The sequence below is a fragment of the Oncorhynchus keta genome, chromosome 7 (assembly GCF_023373465.1).
Source record: "Oncorhynchus keta strain PuntledgeMale-10-30-2019 chromosome 7, Oket_V2, whole genome shotgun sequence".
Lineage (NCBI taxonomy): Eukaryota > Metazoa > Chordata > Actinopteri > Salmoniformes > Salmonidae > Oncorhynchus > Oncorhynchus keta.
The window spans coordinates 47,227,594-47,251,444 of record NC_068427.1 but is presented as its reverse complement, the minus strand read 5'-3'; the positions used below and the strand labels follow the sequence as shown (position 1 = coordinate 47,251,444).

Below are 23,851 nucleotides of genomic sequence, written 5' to 3'. Positions count from 1 at the left end.
GGTTCGGGAGGTGAAAGCTGGGTTCAGGAGGTGAAACCTGGGTTACAGAAGGGGGAATCTGGGTTCCGGGAGGTGAAACCTGGGTTCCGGGAGGGGAATCTGGGAGGTGAAACCTGGGTTAATCTGGGTTCGGGAGGTGAAACCTGGGTTCCGGGAAAACCTGGGTTACAGAAGGGGGAATCTGGGTTCCGGGAGGTGAAACCTGGGTTCCGGGAGGTGAAACCTGGAGTTACAGAAGGGGAATCTGGGTTCTCCTGGGTTCAGGGGGAATCTGGGGTGGGGGGGGTTGGGGGTTACACTGAAATGATAGTTAAACTGATAATGAGATGATTTTGAGCAAGTGTTGCACATTTATTTCTCGAGAATGTAATGTCAAATAACCATGTTTATGAGTTGCTTTTTGATTTTAACCAATGACATTTGACCTAATTTAAACAAATAACTTCAAAGAATTTATGAATGTACAAATGTCTCATTCACGGGACATTTCTCAGATAATGGTATTGAATTACCTGCAGTAAGACCTCATTTGAGGGACAACCTTTAATGGCTTGAAAGCTCTACATCATGTATCAATCTCAATCCACGGAAGGGCCGAGTGTCTGTGGCTTTTCGCTCCTCCCTTGTACTTGATTAAGGAATTAAGGCCACTAATTAGAAATGAACTCCTTCACCTGGTTGTCTAGGTCTTAATTGGAAGGAAAAACCCAAAACCAGCAGACCCCAGGCTCTCCAGGAGTTTGACACCCCTGCTCTAAATCTTCCTGTGGAACAGAGAGATTGTGAGTAAGACTTACATTGCAAGAGTATGTTCACTTTTACCATATCTGTCTCCTCTCTATTACAGAGTTTAACTTGAGTTGTTTTAACTGTATTGCACATGTAGCTTATTAACAGAGAAAACATTACATTCATCACATTTCAAATGTCTATTGTTTTAAGTATCCATGTGAACATTTAAAGGGTTGAACTAAATTTAACGTAGAACAATTATCGTTATATTGAGCAAACAAAAGCATGCAAACCAAATCAATTAAGAAAAGGAAGGGGGGCATGTCCGCATAGCTCCTTGCACCATATAAATCAGCTGGTATTACTTTCATGTGCCCAAGGGGGCTCTAGTGTACCATAGTGGCCACTGTCAGGAGGACCATAACCTGCCTCTATCAGACTGAAGAGAGACTGACTGGGCTGGGGGCACTGTGCACTTTAACGATCTGAATGAACAAAACGGAATGATGCAAAAAATAATAGTAAACATTTCCCCTAAAAGAAACAGCTCATATTTACCATCAGCACAATCTGATATATTTTTTTATTTAATTAAGAACAAATTATTATTATTTACAATGATGGCCTACCCCAGCCAAACCCAGACACCGCTGGGCCAATTGTGCACTGCCCTATGGGATTCCCAATCACAGCCAGATGTGATGCAACCTGGATTTGTACCAGGGACTGCAGTAACACTTTTGCACTGAGATGCACTGTCTTAGACCACTGCGCCACTCGGAAGCTACTATATAAACGTTTGTGTAAAACTACTGTGAAATCTACTCAAACGGTTTCAGCACAATAATAACAGTGTAGCTGTATCTATCTGTATTCCAAGGTAGTGAACAGTACTTGATGAGCTAGCTCAGGGCACTGCTGGATTTTAATGATGTCGAAGATGTTTATAGTGTGTCCTTCAGCTTGTTACAGTATACTGACACAAGCAGTCCATAAATCATCATACATAGCTATGGTAAAAATCAATACCAAAGTGCTTGCTCAGCGCTAAGCCGTAATAAGTTTGTTCAGCTATCTAACAGCTTCAACTTTGCTTGTAATGCTGTTTGACCTACAGGTTAAGATCAGAACATGGTTAATTTGTTTTGTAATAGAGACGTTCTAATCCTTAATGAAGCGTCTATTAGTGAGGCTATTGATGGCACAATTGTAATCAGTTGGTCAAAACAGACACTGCATTTCAATTTTTGATTATTTTGTACTGGGGGGAACCCAGATAAATGGTCAATAAAGCTCAAAAGCTTTAAACGGTCATTAAATGTTCATCCAGTCTGATCTCGTCGGTGCGTTTTGAACAGGACTCACACTGGGTTTTATTCTCATGCACGTGTTTCATCCTCCCGAAGAGAGACCATGAATACAGTCGCTGACCCCGGGACCCACCTACCAAGTATTTATAAGAGATATTAAGAGATATTGTCCACATTAAACATCATTATTAAAAGCCATAACTGGATTCAGAGTAAAGGCCCGACAATGTTTATTGGATAGAATGGTGATTTTCATCATAATTGGTGGAAATGTTAATGGATTCGACACTTTGATGATGGTACTACCAGTTGAGTTACACGGGAATTGTAGTAAAGCATGAAAGCGTATGCTGTTCCTCAGAATGTTTCATTTTTGCATTCCATCTGGTTCTCATGTACAAACCCATTCCATCCGGTTTTCATGTACAAACCCATTCCATCTGGTTCTCATGTACAAACCCATTCCATCCGGTTTTCATGTACAAACCCATTCCATCCGGTTTTCATGTACAAACCCATTCCATCCGGTTTTCATGTACAAACCCATTCCATCCGGTTTTCATGTACAAACCCATTCCATCCGGTTTTCATGTACAAACCCATTCCATCCGGTTTTTATGTACAAACCCATTCCCTACGGTTTTCATGTACAAACCCATTCCATCCGGTTTTCATGTACAAACCCATTCCATCCGGTGTACAAAACCCATTCCATCCGGTTTTCATGTACAAAACCCATTCCATCCGGTTTTTATGTACAAACCCATTCCACTGCTTTTCATGTACAAAACCCATTCCATCCGGTTCTCATGTACAAACCCATTCCATCGGTTTTCATGTACAAACCATTCCATCTGGTTTCATGTACAAACCCATTCCATCCGGTTCTCATGTACAAACCCATTCCATCCGGTTTTCATGTACAAACCCATTCCATCCCATTCTCATGTACAAACCCATTCCATCCGGTTTTCATGTACAAACCCATTCCATCCGGTTTTCATGTACAAACCCATTCCATACGGTTTTCATGTACAAACCCATTCCATCCGGTTTTCATGTACAAACCCACTCCATCCGGTTTTCATGTACAAACCCATTCCCTACGGTTTTCATGTACAAACCCATTCCATCTGGTTCTCATGTACAAACCCATTCCCTACGGTTTTTATGTACAAACCCATTCCATCCGGTTCTCATGTACAAACCCTTTCCATCCGGTTTTTATGTACAAACCCATTCCATCCGGTTTTTATGTACAAACCCATTCCCTACGGTTTTCATGTACAAACCCATTCCATCCGGTTTTTATGTACAAACCCATTCCATCCGGTTCTCATGTACAAACCCATTCCATCCGGTTTTCATGTACAAACCCATTCCATCCGGTTTTCATGTACAAACCCATTCCCTCCGGTTTTCATGTACAAACCCATTCCATCCGGTTTTTATGTACAAACCCATTCCATCCGGTTTTCATGTACAAACCCATTCCATCCGGTTTTCATGTACAAACCCATTCCATCCGGTTTTCATGTACAAACCCATTCCATCCGGTTTTCATGTACAAACCCATTCCATCCGGTTTTTATGTACAAACCCATTCCATCCGGTTTTCATGTACAAACCCATTCCATCCGGTTTTCATGTACAAACCCATTCCATCCGGTTTTCATGTACAAACCCATTCCATCCGGTTTTCATGTACAAACCCATTCCATCCGGTTTTTATGTACAAACCCATTCCATCCGGTTTTCATGTACAAACCCATTCCATCCGGTTTTCATGTACAAACCCATTCCATCCGGTTTTCATGTACAAACCCATTCCATCCGGTTTTCATGTACAAACCCATTCCATCCGGTTTTCATGTACAAACCCATTCCATCCGGTTTTCATGTACAAACCCATTCCATCCGGTTTTCATGTACAAACCCATTCCATCCGGTTTTCATGTACAAACCCATTCCATCCGGTTTTTATGTACAAACCCATTCCATCCGGTTTTCATGTACAAACCCATTCCCTACGGTTTTCATGTACAAACCCATTCCATCCGGTTTTTATGTACAAACCATTCCATCCGGTTTTCATGTACAAACCCATTCCATCCGGTTTTTATGTACAAACCCATTCCATCCGGTTTTCATGTACAAACCCATTCCATCCGGTTTTTATGTACAAACCCATTCCATCCCATGTACAAACCCATTCCATCCGGTTTCATGTTTTTTATGTACAAACCCATTCCATCCGGTTTTTATGTACAAACCCATTTCCATCCGGTTTTCATGTACAAACCCATTCCATCCGGTTTTCAAACCCATGTATGTAAAACCCATTCCATCCGGTTTTATGTACAAACCCATTCCCATCCAGTTTTCATGTACAAACCCATTCCATCCGGTTTTCATGTACAAACCCATTTCCATCCCATTCCATCGGTTTTCATGTACAAACCCATTCCATCCGGTTTTCATGTACAAACCCATTCCATCCGGTTTTTATGTACAAACCCATTCCATCCGGTTTTCATGTACAAACCCATTCCATCGGTTTTTATGTACAAACCCATTCCATAACCCCATTCCATCCGGTTTTCATGTACAAACCCATTTCCATCCGGTTTTCATGTACAAACCCATTCCATCCGGTTTTTATGTACTAAAAAAACCACCCCAAAATACAACCTGGTGTGAAAAAATTACTAATATAACCGTGTGGGATTGGTTTTAAGTGATTGCTATAAATGGGCCAGACATTTCCAGAAACACAACATATGTAAAATAATATGCACAAGAGAGAAGATATTGTCATAGTTTCTGAAGCGTAAACAGTTTATGAAATGTTGCATAATATGACAAGAGGAGTCTCAGCGTCAAAAACAACCTAACAAAGCACTGGTGGACCACAGAGGATATGTGGTTGTGTTTTAAATGTAGGTCTCTCTTTATGTAGTGTTGTGTTGTCTATCTTGTCATGATGTGTGTGTATGTTAACCTATATATATATATATATATATATATTATTTATTTTTAAAACAAATCCCAGCAGGAGGCCTTTTGCCTTGGTAGGTTGTCATTGTAAATACCACAATGGGTTCTTTAACAGACTTTCCTGTTTAAACTCTCCACCACAGGCGGACCACAGAGAGGATATGTGGTCGTGTTTAAACTCTCCACCACAGAGGATATGTGGTCGTGTTTAAACTCTCCACCACAGAGAGGATATGTGGTCGTGTTTAAACTCTCCACCACAGTTTAAACTCTCCACCACAGAGGATATGGGTGTGTTTAAACTCTCCACCACAGAGAGGATATGTGGTCGTGTTTAAACTCTCCACCACAGAGAGGATATGTGGTTGTGTTTAAACTCTCCACCACAGAGAGGATATGTGGTCGTGTTTAAACTCTCCACCACAGAGGATATGTGGTCGTGTTTAAACTCTCCACCACAGAGAGGATATGTGGTTGTGTTTAAACTCTCCACCACAGAGAGGATATGTGGTTGTGTTTAAACTCTCCACCACAGAGAGGATATGTGGTGGTGTTTAAACGCTCCACAGGTGCCATACATAATCACAGCCTGACTTGTAAATGAAGTTAACCAGGAGCTTAACGTCATGTCATTGTATTGTCCTGCAAAGGTACTATAATGCTTTAAATTTACTTCACATTCTCCAAGGATTAGTTACTGTAAGTGCCGTTCAAATTCGTGCTGGACTGGCTCTCAGCTTCTAGAGAATAGTCTGTACTGTGGTCGTGTTAAAATGGCCTTCTCGAACCAACAAGCCTTTATATCCGGTACTACGGCCCCTATGAACAAGTCGGCCTTGTTGGCAGCCCCAACACATGTTTTAAAACCGGGTTCCATAGAATCGCCATTAAAGTGACGAGGCACTGCTATCAGCTTGTAACTCCTACGTTTTGGCAGGGAGAACCCCACATACTGCTGCTTTTGGGGGAGCTCTGATGTCTTCCTGATGTATGTCGAGTGAGAGGTGGAGGCCTCAGCGGCTGACCCTGGAGTAGCTGTGTTTTTGGGTCTATTGCCTGTTAGACAGGACTGCAGACTGGGTCTACTTTCTGTTAGACAGGACTGCAGACTGGATATGACTAGACTGCATGCACCATGAAATACTGCAAACTCACAGACTTACCAAATGTGGCAGCAACACATCGTCATGATGTCACATATCCCAGCAGCATCTGTAACCAGCACATGGCTATCACCAGCACATGGCTAAAAGGATCAAAATGAGAGCCACCAACAAGGTTTTTAATGAGGATATTCCAAAATGGCTGCTTCATTGTCTCCTTCATAACATAAATGGCGACAAAGAATAGTTTGTCGTTATTTGACTCATTGGTTTTCCATGTCACAAGTCACAAGTCAATGGGTAATGATAGATCCCTATACCTTAGAGTGATCTTCCCTGTCATGTTGACACCTGTCGTCTGACTCAGAGACTCAGGCTCTGGTGTCCTTTAACTTGACCCATTTGACTTATCGAGCAGGTCTCCATGGTGATGTTATTCATCGATCTCAAATGTTCCAGATCTTAATCACATAGATCTTAAATGCCCCAGATCTTAAAAACATAGATCGTAAATGCTCTAGATCTTAAACAGATCTTAAATGCTCTAGATCTTAATCACATAGATCTTAAACACAAATCTTAAAAACATAAATCCTTAAATGCTCTAGATCTTAAAAACATAGATCTTAAATGCTCTAGATATTAAAAACAGATATTAAATGCCCCAGATCTTAAAAACATAGATCTTAAATGCTCTAGGTCTTAAATGCTCCAGATCTTAAACACATAGATCTTAAAAACAGATATTAAATGCTCTAGATCTTAAAAACATAGATATTAAATGCTCTAGATGTTAAAAACCTAGATTTTAAATGCTCTAATAATATTTTTTTGCTTTAATAATGTACATGAACAGAGTCACAGTCTGTAAGCTGATGAAGAAAATGCTGAAGAAAATACAAGCCCACCCTAGTATACTCTGTGTGTGACTCCGCCAGTCTGGCAGGCTGGCCTGGTGGGGTAGAGAGGGAGGAGGAGTTACACAGGCAGGCCTGGTGGGGTAGAGAGGGAGGAGGAGTTACGCAGGCAGGCCTGGTGGGGTAGAGAGGGAGGAGGAGTTACGCAGGCAGGCCTGGTGGGGTAGAGAGGGAGGAGGAGTTACGCAGGCAGGCCTGGTAGGGTAGAGAGGGAGGAGGAGTTACGCAGGCTGGCCTGGTGGGGTAGAGAGGGAGGAGGAGTTACGCAGGCTGGCCTGGTGGGGTAGAGAGGGAGGAGGAGTTACGCAGGCAGGCCTGGTGGGGTAGAGAGGGAGGAGGAGTTACGCAGGCTGGCCTGGTGGGGGAGAGGGAGGAGGAGTTACGCAGGCTGGCCTGGTAGGGGCAGAGGAGGAGGAGTTACGCAGGCAGGCCTGGTGGGGTAGAGAGGAGGAGGAGTTACGCAGGCTGGCCTGGTAGGGTAGAGAGGAGGAGGAGTTACGCAGGCAGGCCTGGTGGGGTAGAGAGGGAGGAGGAGTTACGCAGGCTGGCCTGGTGGGGTAGAGAGGGAGGAGGAGTTACGCAGGCTGGCCTGGTGGGGTAGAGAGGAGGAGGAGTTACGCAGGCTGGCCTGGTGGGGTAGAGAGGGAGGAGGAGTTACGCAGGCTGGCCTGGTAGGGTAGAGAGGGAGGAGGAGTTACGCAGGCTGGCCTGGTGGGGTAGAGAGGGAGGAGGAGTTACGCAGGCTGGCCTGGTAGGGTAGAGAGGGAGGAGGAGTTACGCAGGCTGGCCTGGTGGGGTAGAGAGGGAGGAGGAGTTACGCAGGCTGGCCTGGTAGGGTAGAGAGGGAGGAGGAGTTACGCAGGCTGGCCTGGTAGGGTAGAGAGGGAGGAGGAGTTACGCAGGCTGGCCTGGTGGTTTTTATAGGCGTGGGGAGTGTCAGCATGATCAACTTCAACATGACCTGCCACTTTTGACTGGCCTTAAAAACAGTTTGCAATCTGATCCTACTGCTGAGCACTCATCTATGTCCCTCTGCCTCTCTGTCTCTCTCATACAACCCTGCATCATCTGGAGAAAGAGTTGTCACCATGTGATTATCCTTCTATTTGTATATTTCCAATGATGTCAACCCGCAAGTAAGTGTAAGAAATCTGGATTTTGTACAGTGCTTTATAGTGTGTCATCATGCAATGTGTTCCTCGGGAAAGAGTGACAGATTATTGGGATATTCTATAGAGGAGCAAATTCAATTGGCGATATCAAGGTTGATACTAGTGAAATTTGATTCAGCAATATCTGCAGCCAAGTCTGCTGCAAACAAAAAATAAAACAATGGCTCTCAATTATGAACACACGTTGACAGCCACCATTCCAAAACAATATAGTAGCCTAGTTCTCGTATCTCACAATTTTATAATGTACCAAAAAAGTACAGTTTCGCCCTTTTTGCTGAGCAACCAGAGAGAGGTACACAGAGGGATAATAAAGGCGTCTTTTTTTTGATGAGGCTCTGAGCCACAAAACTTGAAGAGAAAAGGTGTATCCGGAAGTTGCGTATTACACTGCCATGTGTTAGGCTGGGGAAAATGAAGCAGGAATTTTCTGAGCTGGCTAGCAACATAATAAACTTTAGAAAAATATATATTTTTTTCATTAGAACAGTTTCAGACGACCTTGAAAAACATTCATCCCTACACCACGTAGAGGATAAGTCAAGCTTTGGATGCATAATGAATGAAAGAATAGGCCCTGGCACAGTTAGGAACAGAACAGCACGGCATGCCAAGCAGGAAGTATCAACACTCATGTCAAGCCTCTCACAGCACAGCATCCTCCTGTATTAGTGCCATGCAAATGAACACTCCAATGCTTCCTGAGGTGTCTCTCTAATGCAGCCCTGTTAATGACAGTCATTAGACCAAGGGCCCGGGAGAGAGGACTAACAAGGCAGCATCCTCATGATCTCCACACCTTCAGTAATAAAAACATGTCAGACACAGTAGAAAAATGGAAATTGCTGAATTTGCTAACAGGATGGACATGTTTCTGCTGACCACAAACAGCCCCTCCGGTGATGAATGCATTCTTGGCATAGTCTTTGTGTTTTTTAGGACTTAAGAAATCAAGAGTATCAATGTGGGGCGGCAGGTAGCCTAGTGGTTAGAGCGTTGGGCCAGTAACCGAAAGGTTGCTGAATCGAATCCCTGAGCTGACAAGGTAGAAATATTGTAATTCTACCCCCAAACAAAGCAGTAAACACTATTCCTAGTAATATATGCCATTTAGCAGACGCTTTTATCCAAAGCGACTTACAGTCATGTGTGCATACATTCTACGTATGGGTGGTCCCGGGGATCGAACCCACTACCCTGGCGTTACAAGCGCCATGCTCTACCAACTGAGCTACAGAAGCCTGTCAATGTAAGAATTTGATCTCAACTGACTTGCCTAATTAAATTTTAAAAAATGTCCCAGCTGGAGGGCTGTGTAGCTTTAATTGGCAGCGGCCACTCTCTTCCAGAGTGACCTGACATGATCAGCTTCTTATTGCTGTCATTTTAGCTGAAGTATGGCCAAGAGGCTACAACCTTAATGTACTTTAATATGTCTGACATAGAGTATGAACAAGTGAGCTTAGGGTATCCCGCACATTGATTTCTGATTCGTTCACACAACACAAAAAAATACAGATGGAATATTTTGAAAGGTTTTCTTGGTTTAGGAAAACAAAATACATGGAGATGTGACTGCAATCCACACTTTGGGTTGCTATGATGTGTTATAATGTGCTATAATGTGTGTATTTTATTTAAGAGCAGTTTTTTGTGTTTTTTTTTCATTTACAGTACATATCCTCCCTGCTGTACATCAGTCACAGACGAGATGAAAACAAAACGTCTTATGGCGGCTTTAAACAGCTTGTCCTTGGATCATATGCACTATTCTGGATGATGTCAATACGTTGAGCGTGCCAGGCTCCAATCCATCCCTGACCCTCTCTCTCTATTCCTTCCCCTGTGTATCTCTATGCTGTTGAGAACAAATCAAAGGGTCGCATTTTTTACTTATGTAACACTGAGCAGACCGCGAGTGTAGGAGATGTGAAACAGACAGACTGAAATGGATCATTAGGAAGGGAAGTTTCATCAAAGCCAGCAGCCCTGTAGAGGAGAATAGGGATGTTAGGATCCATTAAATGGTTTCCTACACCGGTTACATTTGAGCTCTCGTCACCTCTGTTAAACTTCAGATATTACTTTGACCTCTGCTTAAGAAGATTTTCATAAAAATAGAATAGTGGTATTTCAAGAGTACCTGTGAATTACTGTACATGTGTGTGTAGATATTTATGTGTCTATGTATGGTATAATGAACCTGGGTGTGAATACAGAAATATTTTGCTCATATGACACAAAATGTAAAATATGTGACTCATATTGGGAGAGAATAGGAAAATAGCATCTCAAGACAAGAGGATCTGGGTGTTTTCCCTCTGGATACAGATGAGAGGATCTGGGTGTTTTCCCCTCTGGATACAGATGAGAGGATCTGGGTGTTTTTCCCTCTGTATACAGATGAGAGGATCTGGGTGTTTTTCCCTCTGGATACAGATGAGAGGATCTGGGTGTTTTCCCCTCTGTATACAGATGAGAGGATCTGGGTGTTTTCCCCTCTGGATACAGATGACAGGATCTGGGTGTTTTCCCCCTCTGGATACAGATGAGAGGATCTGGGTGTTTTCCCCTCTGGATACAGATGACAGGATCTGGGTGTTTTCCCCTCTGGATACAGATGAGAGGATCTGGGTGTTTTCCCTCTGGATACAGATGAGAGGATCTGGGTGTTTTCCCTCTGGATACAGATGAGAGGATCTGGGTGTTTTCCCCTCTGGATACAGATGAGAGGATCTGGGTGTTTTCCCCTCTGGATACAGATGAGAGGATCTGGGTGTTTTCCCCTCTGGATACAGATGAGAGGATCTGGGTGTTTTCCCTCTGGATACAGACGAGAGGATCTGGGTGTTTTCCCCTCTGGATACAGATGAGAGGATCTGGGTGTTTTCCCCTCTGGATACAGATGAGAGGATCTGGGTGTTTTCCCCTCTGGATACAGATGAGAGGATCTGGGTGTTTTCCCTCTGGATACAGATGAGAGGATCTGGGTGTTTTCCCTCTGGATACAGATGAGAGGATCTGGGTGTTTTCCCCTCTGGATACAGATGAGAGGATCTGGGTGTTTTTCCCCTCTGGATACAGATGAGAGGATCTGGGTGTTTTCCCCTCTGGATACAGATGAGAGGATCTGGGTGTTTTCCCTCTGGATACAGATGAGAGGATCTGGGTGTTTTCCCCTCTGGATACAGATGAGAGGATCTGGGTGTTTTCCCTCTGGATACAGATGACAGGATCTGGGTGTTTTCCCCTCTGGATACAGATGAGAGGATCTGGGTGTTTTCCCCTCTGGATACAGATGACAGGATCTGGGTGTTTTCCCCTCTGGATACAGATGACAGGATCTGGGTGTTTTCCCCTCTGGATACAGATGACAGGATCTGGGTGTTTTCCCCTCTGTATACAGATGACAGGATCTGGGTGTTTTCCCTCTGGATACAGATGAGAGGATCTGGGTGTTTTCCCCTCTGGATACAGATGAGAGGATCTGGGTGTTTTCCCCTCTGGATACAGATGAGAGGATCTGGGTGTTTTCCCTCTGGATACAGATGAGAGGATCTGGGTGTTTTCCCTCTGGATACAGATGAGAGGATCTGGGTGTTTTTCCCTCTGGATACAGATGAGAGGATCTGGGTGTTTTTCCCTCTGGATACAGATGAGAGGATCTGGGTGTTTTTCCCTCTGGATACAGATGAGAGGATCTGGGTGTTTTTCCCTCTGGATACAGATGAGAGGATCTGGGTGTTTTTCCCTCTGGATACAGATGAGAGGATCTGGGTGTTTTTCCCCTCTGGATACAGATGAGAGGATCTGGGTGTTTTTCCCTCTGGATACAGATGAGAGGATCTGGGTGTTTTCCCCTCTGGATACAGATGAGAGGATCTGGGTGTTTTTCCCCTCTGGATACAGATGAGAGGATCTGGGTGTTTTTCCCTCTGGATACAGATGAGAGGATCTTTTTTTCCCATTGGATACAGATGAAACCAATGTTTTTCCTTGGATACAGATGAGAGGATCTGGGGTTTTTTCCTCTGGATACAGATGAAAGGATCTGGGTGTTTTTCCCTCTGGATACAGATGAGAATCTGGAGTTTTTCAACTTTAAACGAGCAGTTTGGAGTTTTTCCTCTGTCCACAGCAAGCACCTGTGTTTTTCATGTATACAGATGAGAGGATCTGGGTGTTTTTCCTTTGGATAGATGAGAGGATATGAGAATGGCTCCCTGGGATACAGATGACAGGCAGCAGTCACCAGGAGTCTTCCACCAAACCAGGGTAATTAAGAGTCATTAGTCACTGAGGACTAAGCCATCGACAGAAACAAAGGACACACTCATTATTTCAGCAGAGTCACCAGGAGAACCACCATTTAAAATGCAGGGAGGAAAATCTCCTTCAGCAGTCACCTGTATAACATGCCACTTTCAGCCAGGGTAAATATGGGCATAGCAGTCACCAGGAGAATGCCACCAACCAGGGTAAATATGGGCAGCAGTCACCAGGAGAAGCCACCAGCCAGGGTAAATATGGGCAGCAGTCACCAGGAGAAGCCACCAGCCAGGGTAAATATGGGCAGCAGTCACCAGGAGAAGCCACCAGCCAGGGTAAATATGGGCAGCAGTCACCAGGAGAAGCCACCAGCCAGGGTAAATATGGGCAGCAGTCACCAGGAGAAGCCACCAGCCAGGGTAAATATGGGCAGCAGTCACCAGGAGAAGCCACCAGCCAGGGTAAATATGGGCAGCAGTCACCAGGAGAAGCCACCAGCCAGGGTAAATATGGGCAGCAGTCACCAGGAGAAGCCACCAGCCAGGGTAAATATGGGCAGCAGTCACCAGGAGAAGCCACCAGCCAGGGTAAATATGGGCAGCAGTCACCAGGAGAAGCCACCAGCCAGGGTAAATATGGGCAGCAGTCACCAGGAGAAGCCACCAGGGTAAATATGGGCAGCAGTCACCAGGAGAAGCCACCAGCCAGGGTAAATATGGGCAGCAGTCACCAGGAGAAGCCACCAGCCAGGGTAAATATGGGCAGCAGTCACCAGGAGAAGCCACCAGCCAGGGTAAATGGCAGGTAAATATTCACAGGTTTAGGGGTTTCACTTCAGTGAAAAAAAAAAGGAAAAAAAGGGAAAACAGCTTTGAATCCCTGCCATGTATTTAAATATTTTAAATTGAATATAAGCATTCCACTCAAAGTTTAAAAAAACAAAAAAACATGATCTTTCATTTTTAATTGACTGTCAAAGTTGTGCATCTGCACAGTCCTATGGAAGATGGATAGGCAATTTCACTGTCTTTATGAAGCTAATGCCATTGTTAGATGGATGGTGGAAATTACGCTTAAATGAAGGTGACTTATTCTACTTGTGCCTTTCCTTTTCTGAGGTGCTGCATTAGGTCACTGCCACACTATAATACAATCTGATTAAATAAGCTCCTGGCAGGATTCAAGTCGTTTATGAATTGCCTTGACAAGTATTTTAGAGGGCCATACAAAATGTGATTCACACTTGACTGCCTCAGCCAAGGTAACGCTGTGCTTGTCAAATAACTATAAACAAAATACCAACTCATGTGTTTCCTAACACACCAATATTCAAATAAGTATTCCATCCCATAGTGTTTCTATTCACTGCCATTTCCAAGAACGTATTATATCCAAAATACACATACACTCCAGCTCTGTTGCCAAGTGGGGTCTGCAATTGTGTTCACGATGTGAGAAAGATATTGATTAATGTATGATAACAAGCCCCAGTCTCAGAGCTGAGGGGATTTTACAGATTAAATATACTGCACTAAGGTAAGACTTACATTACAGAGAGGAACAAAAAACTCTCTCCAACACAACCTAAGATATAAAGATATTTGAAAACAACTCACCTCCAAAAAACAGGACCATCACCAAAGACTCTTCCTGTCACCAATGATGTCATTAAGCTCAAAACATATATATTTTTAAACCTTCAATGTCAATACCAAATACATAGTATAGCTTTTATATCTAAACCAGCTAACAAGGCCTCAAAGCCAGCTGTAGGAGTATATAAAACAGCTAACAATGCCTTGAAGCCAGCTGTAGGAGTATATAAAACAGCTAACAAGACCTTGAAGCCAGCTGTAGGAGTATATAAAACAGCTAACAAGACCTTGAAGCCAGCTGTAGGAGTATATAAAACAGCTAACAAGGCCTTGAAGCCAGCTGTAGGAGTATATAAAACAGCTAACAAGACCTTGAAGCCAGCTGTAGGAGTATATAAAACAGCTAACAAGGCCTTGAAGCCAGCTGTAGGAGTATATAAAACAGCTAACAAGGCCTTGAAGCCAGCTGTAGGAGTATATAAAATAATAATAATAATAATAATAATAATAATAATAATAATAATATAATATAATAATAATAATAATATAATAATATAATATATGCCATTTAGCCACGCTTTTATCCAAAGCGAACAAGACCTTGAAGCCAGCTCAGGAGTATATAAAACATACATTCCTTGAAGCCAGCTGTGGTCCTGGAATAAAACAGCTAACCTGGCCTTGAAGCCAGCTGTGCTCTACCAACTGAGCCACAGAAGGACCACTGTAGGAGTATATAAAACAGCTAACAAGGCCTTGAAGCCAGCTGTAGGAGTATATAAAACAGCTAACAAGACCTCAAAGCCAGCTGTAGGAGTATATAAAACAGCTAACAAGGCCTTGAAGCCAGCTGTAGGAGTATATAAAACAGCTAACAAGGCCTTGAAGCCAGCTGTAGGAGTATATAAAACAGCTAACAAGACCTCAAAGCCAGCTGTAGGAGTATATAAAACAGCTAACAAGGCCTTGAAGCCAGCTGTAGGAGTATATAAAACAGCTAACAAGACCTCAAAGCCAGCTGTAGGAGTATATAAAACAGCTAACAAGGCCTTGAAGCCAGCTGTAGGGGTATATAAAACAGCTAACAAGGCCTTGAAGCCAGCTGTAGGAGTATATAAAACACCTAACAAGACCTCAAAGCCAGCTGTAGGAGTATATAAAACAGCTAACAAGGCCTTGAAGCCAGCTGTAGGAGTATATAAAACAGCTAACAAGGCCTTGAAGCCAGCTGTAGGAGTATATAAAACAGCTAACAAGGCCTTGAAGCCAGCTGTAGGAGTATATAAAACAGCTAACAAGGCCTTGATGCCAGCTGTAGGAGTATATAAGACAGCTAACAAGGCCTTGAAGCCAGCTGTAGGAGTATATAAAACAGCTAACAAGGCCTTGAAGCCAGCTGTAGGAGTATATAAAACAGCTAACAAGGCCTTGAAGCCAGCTGTAGGAGTATATAAAACAGCTAACAAGACCTCAAAGCCAGCTGTAGGAGTATATAAAACAGCTAACAAGGCCTTGAAGCCAGCTGTAGGAGTATATAAAACAGCTAACAAGGTCTTGAAGCCAGCTGCAAGGAGTATATAAAACAGCTAACAAGGCCTTGAAGCCAGCTGTAGGAGTATATAAAACAGCTAACAAGACCTTGAAGCCAGCTGTAGGAGTATATAAAACAGCTAACAAGACCTCAAAGCCAGCTGTAGGAGTATATAAAACAGCTAACAAGACCTCAAAGCCAGCTGTAGGAGTATATAAAACAGCTAACAAGGCCTTGAAGCCAGCTGTAGGAGTATATAAAACAGCTAACAAGGCCTTGAAGCCAGCTGTAGGAGTATATAAAACAGCTAACAAGGCCTTGATGCCAGCTGTAGGAGTATATAAGACAGCTAACAAGGCCTTGAAGCCAGCTGTAGGAGTATATAAAACAGCTAACAAGGCCTTGAAGCCAGCTGTAGGAGTATATAAAACAGCTAACAAGGCCTTGAAGCCAGCTGTAGGAGTATATAAAACAGCTAACAAGGCCTTGAAGCCAGCTGCAAGGAGTATATAAAACAGCTAACAAGGCCTTGAAGCCAGCTGTAGGAGTATATAAAACAGCTAACATGGCCTTGAAGCCAGCTGTAGGAGTATATAAAACAGCTAACAAGGCCTTGAAGCCAGCTGCAGGAGTATATAAAACAGCTAGCAAGGCCTTGAAGCCAGCTGTAGGAGTATCTAAACCAGTTAGCAATGCCTCAACCAGTTAGCAAGGCCTCAATGCCAGCTGTAGGAGTATCTAAACCAGTTAGCAATGCCTCAACCAGCTGTAGTATTTAAACCAGCTAGCAATGCACGAAGCCAGCTGTAGGAGTATATAAACCAGCTAACAAGGCCTTGAAGCCTGAGGTTTGTGATTGCCTATCCAATATACAGTGTAAATGGGGTCAGATTGCACTTCCTAAGGCTGCCGCTAGATGTCAATAGTCTTTAGAATGTTGTTTCAGGCTTCTATTGTGAAAGGGGAGCGAATAAGAGCTGTTTCAACCAGGGGTCTGGCAGAAAGCATTTAGCCAAGTCTTGCGCGTGGCCGTGAGCGCAAGCTCCGTTCCCTTTCATTTCTAAAGACAAAGGAATTGTCCGGTTGAAACATTATTGAAGATTTATGATAAAAACATCCTAAAGATTGATTATATACATCGTTTGACCAGTTTCTACGAACTATAATGGAACTTTTTTGACTTTTTGTCTGGACTTAGTGCCCGCGTCTTGTGCATCTGGACGCGCTAACAAAAAGGAGGTGTTTGGACATAAAGATGAACTTTATCGAAAAAAACCCTAACATTTATTGTCTAGCATGGAGACCTGGGAGTGCCATCAGATGAAGATCATCAAATGTAAGTGATTCATTTTAATGCTATTTCTGACTGTTGTGACATCTCTCCTTGGTTGGAAAATGACTGTATTGTTTTGTGTGCCTAGGCGCTGACCTAACATAATTGCAAAGTGTGCTTTCACCATGAAGCCTTTTTGAAATCTGGCACAGCGGTTGCATTAAGGAGAAGTTTATCTTTAATCCCATGTTTAACACTTGTATCTTTCATCAAAGTTTATGATGAGTATTTCTGTAATTTGATGTGGCTCTCTGCACTTTCACCCGATGTTTGTTTGGGACAATGCCTTTCTGAACATAACGCACCAATTTCAAATTAGGTTTTTGGACATAAATATGAACTTTATCGAACAAAACATACATGTATTGTGTAACATGAAGTCCTATGAGTGCCATTTGATGAAGATCATCAAAGGTTAGTGATTAATTTTATCTCTATTTCTGCTTTTTGTGACTCCTCTCTTTGACTGGAAAATGGCTGTATGCTTTTTGTGACTTGGCGCTGTCCTCAGATAATTGCAATGTATGCCTTCGCCTTAAAGCCTTTTTGAAATCGGACACTGGTTGGATTCACAAGAAGTTTATCTTTAAAATGGCGTCTAATACTAATATAATTCAAAATTGAGGAATTTGAATTTGGCACCCTGCAATTTCACTGGCTGATGTGGGACGCTAGCGTCACACATTTTTTAAAATTGTGCCCTCATTTAACTAGGCAAGTCAGTTAAGAACAAATTCTTATTTTCAACGATGGCCTACGAACCTGTCTGTTCAGGGGCAGAATGACAGATTTGTACCTTGTCAGCTCAGGGATATGAACTTGCAACCTTCGGTTACTAGTTCAATGCTCTAACCACTAGGCTACCCTGTCGCCCCATATCCTAGAGAGGTTATTAAACCAGCTGTAGGACAATCTAAACCAGTTTGTAAGGCCTTGAATCCAGCTGTTGGCGTACGTAAACCAGCTAGCAAGGCCTTGAAGCCAGCTGTAGGCGTACGTAAACCAGCTAACAGGACAGAATGTCCCCTTGGTCTGACTTTAAATAACTGGACAGAATGTCCCCTTGGCCTGACTTTTATTCCTCACCTTATCCCCAATGTCTTTAATTTGCCATCCTAAGGTAACAAGTTTTTTTCTCACTGTGCCCTGTAACGTCAGTCCTTTAATAGACATTTCCTGGTGTGACAAGGGGAGCGAGAGAAGCGCAGAGAGTGAGGAACATGTTTATTTGTGTGCCTGCACGTCTCTCCAGCGATTCTCTCTGCTCCACTCACCCAGCTGCTGGCTGGAGGAGTGATTCATGGGCCTGACAAATGCCTGTTGCAGTTGGATCTTTCCTTGATCATCCCAAATGTCTGGACAGCACTGTCATTCACCATTGCCCAAATTATCTCTGTATTGACTGCAGAACCCTCTATGACAGCTCCGTAATGGCTAATTACCCAGAATGCTTTGGGCGATTTTAAACCCCAGAGTGTTCCTCCTCTCGCCATGCTGCTGCAGCCGCAGTTTGTTCTGAGGGGCACTTTTTTCCGTCCCCACCTCAGCACTTTTTCCCGTCCCCACCTCAGCACTGTTTCCCATGTTTCCACCTCAGCACTGTTTCCCATGTTTCCACCTCAGCACTGTTTCACCTGTTTCCACCTCAGCACTGTTTCCCCTGTCCCCCACCTCAGTACTGTTTCACCTGTTTCCACCTCATCACTGTTTCCCCTGTTTCCACCTCAGCACTGTTTCCCCTGTCCCCAACCTCAGCACTGTTTCATCTGTTTCCACCTCATCACTGTTTTTCCCTGTTTCCACCTCATCACTGTTTCCCCTGTCCCCCACCTTATCCTGTTTCCCCTGTTTCCACCTCAGCACTGTTTCCCCTGTTTTCACCTCAGCACTGTTTCTCCTGTTTCCACCTCAGCACTGTTTCCACCTCAGCACTGTTTCCACCTGTTTCCCCCTCAGCACTGTTTCCACCTCAGCACTGTTTCCACCTCAGCACTGTTTCCCCCTCAGCACTGTTTCCCCTGTCCCCCACCTTTACACAATTTCACCTGTCCCCCACCTCTTTACTGTTTCCCCTGTCCCCCACCTTTACAACGTTTCCCTGTCCCCCACCTCTCACTGTTTCCCCTTTCCACCACCCCCACTGTTTCCCCTGTTCCCCACCTCTCACTGTTTCCCCTGTCTCCCACCTTTACACCGATTCCCCTGTCCCCCACCTCAGCACTGTTTCCCCTGTCCCCCACCTCAGCACTTTTTCCCTGAATCAATCGCTCAAATTGTGCACTGTCAAACCCCTAGCTAAAGACTGATAACTCTAGTTAGACTGATAACTCTAGTTAGACTGATTACTCTAGTTAGACTGATAACTCTAGCTAGACTGATAACTCTAGTTAGACTGATTACTCTAGTTAGACTGATTACTCTAGTTAGACTGATAACTCTAGCTAGACTGATAACTCTAGTTAGACTGATTACTCTAGTTAGACTGATTACTCTAGTTAGACTGATTACTCTAGTTAGACTGATTACTCTAGTTAGACTGATTACTCTAGTTAAAAAAAAACTGGTAACTAGTTAAATACTGGTAACTCTAGCTAAAGGCTAGTTAGACTGATAACTCTAGCTAAAGACTGATATCAGTCTGACTAGAGTTATCAGTCTTTAGCTAGAGTTAACTCTAGTTAGACTGATAACTCTAGCCAAAGACTGATAGAGTAATATGGTCAGTTTTTTTTCCTTTAAAAATTAAACATTTCTCTGTGGAATAAACTAAACTGAATTGGGCAGGGGGGGACTGAACGTCCAAACATAAAGGTCCCTAGAAATGCTAGCTTTAGAAACGGGTCTACATTTCAATGAGAAGGTGACAGAGGGAAGAGACAGAGAGATAGAGCGGAAGACACTGAGAAATAAGATGAAGGTGAGTGAATAGAGAGTACAAAACCACATTATGACTTAGGGAAGATGATGAGGTCCCCAGAGGATGGACAGAGCGGCGAGGGAGCAGCTTTTCTACACAAAGAATACAGCAATTTGACACGTCCTGTCCAGGCTCTGCACTGTCCTTAATTACCAGCACCTCCCGGCCCCCCAGGCTCCCTGCTTTGGTTGCAATGTGTTCCTCACCTCCAGCCAACCAACACACCATGTGTCGTCTCCCCATCAGCGTAGAGGTGGAAATGGATGGCCTCTGTAGTGATCTGTGGAGAGGAGGGACACCAAATAAAGGCAGCCCTACCTCAGTTCGCAGCAGCTCAGATCTTGACAGACAAGGATCCCATCACGGCCTCACCTGGCTAAACTAGCTGCTCTTACTGCTCCACTGACCCGTATTATGGATGCCCTTTACACAAGTCACTTCTGCTGATTGGTGGATATGAGGCTCAGAAAGGTCCACTGATGATGATATAATGACAGATTGTTTAAAAAAGTAATGATCACCTGAGTCCCCTCTGGATGACAATTAATCGTTTTTATCATTAGACAATATAGACCAAAGTACACTTTCACTGTAACAGGAGAAAACTGGCTAATATTTCTACAGCCAAATAATAATTTATTGCTCATTAACTATCAGTATATTGTATGTTACTTTTATTCTGATCATTTGTAATAATCAATTGTGGAATTATGTATTGAGACCATTTTACTAATTAATTAAAAATGAAAAGCTGAAAATGTCTTGAGTCAATAAGTATTCAGCCCCTTTGTTATTTTCAAAATATAATCTATTTTTGGGCTGACTGTGGTCAATTTGCAGTGTACAATTTATTATAATTATTATGTTCCAGTCCCCCGACCATCCGCTCCGACAAAAACCTAGTTGCCTACCCCTGCTCTAGGGGTCAAGGGTCAGTGGTATTTGGGAGTGTATGTAACCAGTCACCTGCTGCTAGATCCTATTAGCACAGCTTGGGGTTAAACCAACGATCACCATGACGACCACACAAATATGATCATTTGATGAAAGAAACAAGATACGGACAACCGTAAAGTAACAAGAGCATTAGTATAATAAATAAACACTCAACCTCCAAGTGAGTTTACAATTGTTGACACTCCTCAAATGAATTAGCAAAATATTTTAGCCAAAATATGATTTTTAAGTTTGTGTTTCATAGTAGGAGAAAAAGCTGTTATATCTTACACAGAATGTTGTTTTTGCCTATAACACTACAAACAGACCACACCCTCATCAGAGACTTCCTTATCATCTCTACTCTCATTGGTACTACACGGTGTTGCTTAAATCGCGCATTTCAAATAAAATTGTATTGGTCACATATAGGTGTTTAGCAGATGTTATTGTGGGTGTTTAGCGAACTGCTTCTGCTTCTAGCTCCGACAGTGTAGTAATATCTAACATGTAATATCTGACAAATTACACAACATATACCCAATACACACAAATCTAAGTAAGAATGAATTAAGACTATATACATATGGACGAGCGGAACAGACTAAAATACAGCAGAATAGTATAGAATACAGTATATACATATGAGATGAGTAATGCCAGATATGTAAACACTATTAAAGTGACTAGTGTTCCATGCGTTGGGCAGACCGCACCACCCTCTGGAGAACCTTGTGGTTGCGGGCGGTGCAATTGCTGTACCAGGCGGTGATACAGCATGACAGGATGCTTTCAGTTGTGCATCTGTAAAAGTTTGTGGGGGTTTTAGGTGACAAACCAAATTTATTCAGACTCCTGAGGTTGAAGAGGTTCTGTTGCGCTGCCTTCACCACGCTGTCTGTGTGAGTGGTCCATTTCAGTATGTCAGTGATGTGTACACCAAGGAACTTGAAGCTTTCCTCCTTCTCCACTGCAGTCCCGTCGATGTAAACTCAGCAAAAAAAGAAATGGCCCTTTTTCAGGACCCTGTCTTTCGATGATAATTCGTAAAATTCCAAATCATTTCACAGATCTTCATCGTAAAGGGTTTAAACACTGTTTCCCATGCTTGTTCAATGAACCATAAACAATCAATGAATATGCAACTCTCGAATGGTCATTTAGACACTAACAGCTTACAGATGGTAGGCAATTAAGGTCACAGTTATGAAAACTTAGGACACTAAAGAGGCCTTTCTACTGACTCTGAAAAACATCAAAAGAAAGATGCCCAGGGTCCTTGCTCATCTGCATGAATGTGCCTTAGGCATGCTGCAAGGATGCATGAGGACTGCAGATGTGGCTAGGGCAATAAATCGCAATGTCCGTACTGTGAGATGCCTCCGTACTGTGAGACAGGATGGACAGCTGATTGTCCTCGCAGTGGCAGACCACATGTAACAAACAACACCTGCACAGGATCGGTACATCCAAACATCACACCTGCGGGACACGTACAGGATGGCAACAACAACTGCCCGAGTTACACCAGGAATGCACAATCCCTCCATCAGTGATCAGACATTCTGCAATAGGCTGAGAGAGGCTGGACTGAGGGCTTGTAGGCCTGTTGTAAGGCAGGTCCACACCAGACATCATTGGCAACAACGTTGCCTTTGGGCACAAACCCACCGTCGCTGGACCAGACAGGACTGGCAAAAAGTGCTCTTCACTGACGAGTCGGGGTTTTGAACTCACCTGGGGTGATGGTTGGATTCTCGTTTATCGTTGAAGGAATGAGCCTTACACCGAGGCCTGTACTCTGGAGCGGTACTCACAGCAATCTCAATGCTGTGCCTTACAGGGAAGACATCCTCTTCCCTCATGTGGTACCCTTCCCACAGGCTCATCCTGACATGACCCTCCAGCATGACAATGCCACCAGCCATACTGCTCGTTGTGTGCGTGATTTCCTGCAAGACAGGAATGTTCTGCCATGGCCAGCAAAGATCCCGGATCTCAATCCCATTGAGCACGTCTGGGACCTGTTGGATCGGAGGGTGAGGGCAAGGGCCATTCACCCCAGAAATGTCTGGGAACTTGCAGGTGCCTTGGTGGAAGAGTGGTATAACAAGAACTGGCAAATCTGGTGCAGTCCATGAGGAGATGCATTGCAGTTCTCAATGCAGCTGGTGGCCACACCAGATACGGTCTGTTACTTTTGATTTTGACCCCCCCCTTTGTTCAGGGACACATTATTCAATTTCTGTTAGTCACATGTCTGTGGAACTTGTTCAGTTTATGTCTCAGTTGTTGAATCTTGTTATGTTCATTCAACTATTTACACATGTTAACTTTGCTGAAAATAAACGCAGTTGACAGTGAGCGGACGTTTCTTTTTTTTCTGAGTTTATATCTGGGGGGTGCATCTTCTGCTGTTCCCTGAAATCCACGATCTTCTCCTTTGTTTTGTTGACGTTGTTTTCCAGGCACCACACATCCAGAGCCCTCACCTCCTCCCTGTAGGCTGTCTCGTCATCGTTGGTAATTATGCCTACCACTGTTGTGTCGTCTGCAAACTTGATGATTGAGTTTGAGGCGTTCTTGGCCTCACAGTCATTGGTGAACAGGGAGTAGAGGAGGGGGCTGAGCACACACCCTTGTGGGGCCCCAGTGTTGAGGATCAGTGGAGTGGAGGTGATGGGGGTGGCCCTTCAGGAAGTCCAGGACCTAGTCGCACAGGGTGGGGTTCAGACCCAGGGCCTCAAGCTTAATGATGAACATGGAGGGTACTATGGTGTTGAATGCTTAGCTATAGTCAATAAACAGCATTCTTACATATGTATTCCTCTTGTCCAGATGGGATAGGGCACTGTGCAGAGTGATGGAGATTGCATCGTCTGTGGATCTATTGGGGCGGAGAGGAGGACCCGGGAGAGAACAGAGGGATTGCGGCAAGACTCATCTCTTCTGTAACGCCATCATCAAATCTGATTAGCACTTCAAAACTACTCCTGTAGTACACTATAGAGACTCATTTGTTAAAACGAAGGGAAGTGA

At 43.7% G+C, this 23,851-nt stretch overlaps 1 long non-coding RNA gene across 1 annotated transcript; it reads left to right on the top strand.

Annotated features, from left to right (window-relative positions):
• The first annotated feature begins 701 nt into the window (after positions 1–701).
• On the top strand, positions 702–23,851 carry LOC127931187 (uncharacterized). Its single transcript, XR_008140225.1, has 3 exons — positions 702–782; positions 23,281–23,335; positions 23,651–23,851. It is a non-coding gene; the product is annotated as an uncharacterized LOC127931187 (long non-coding RNA).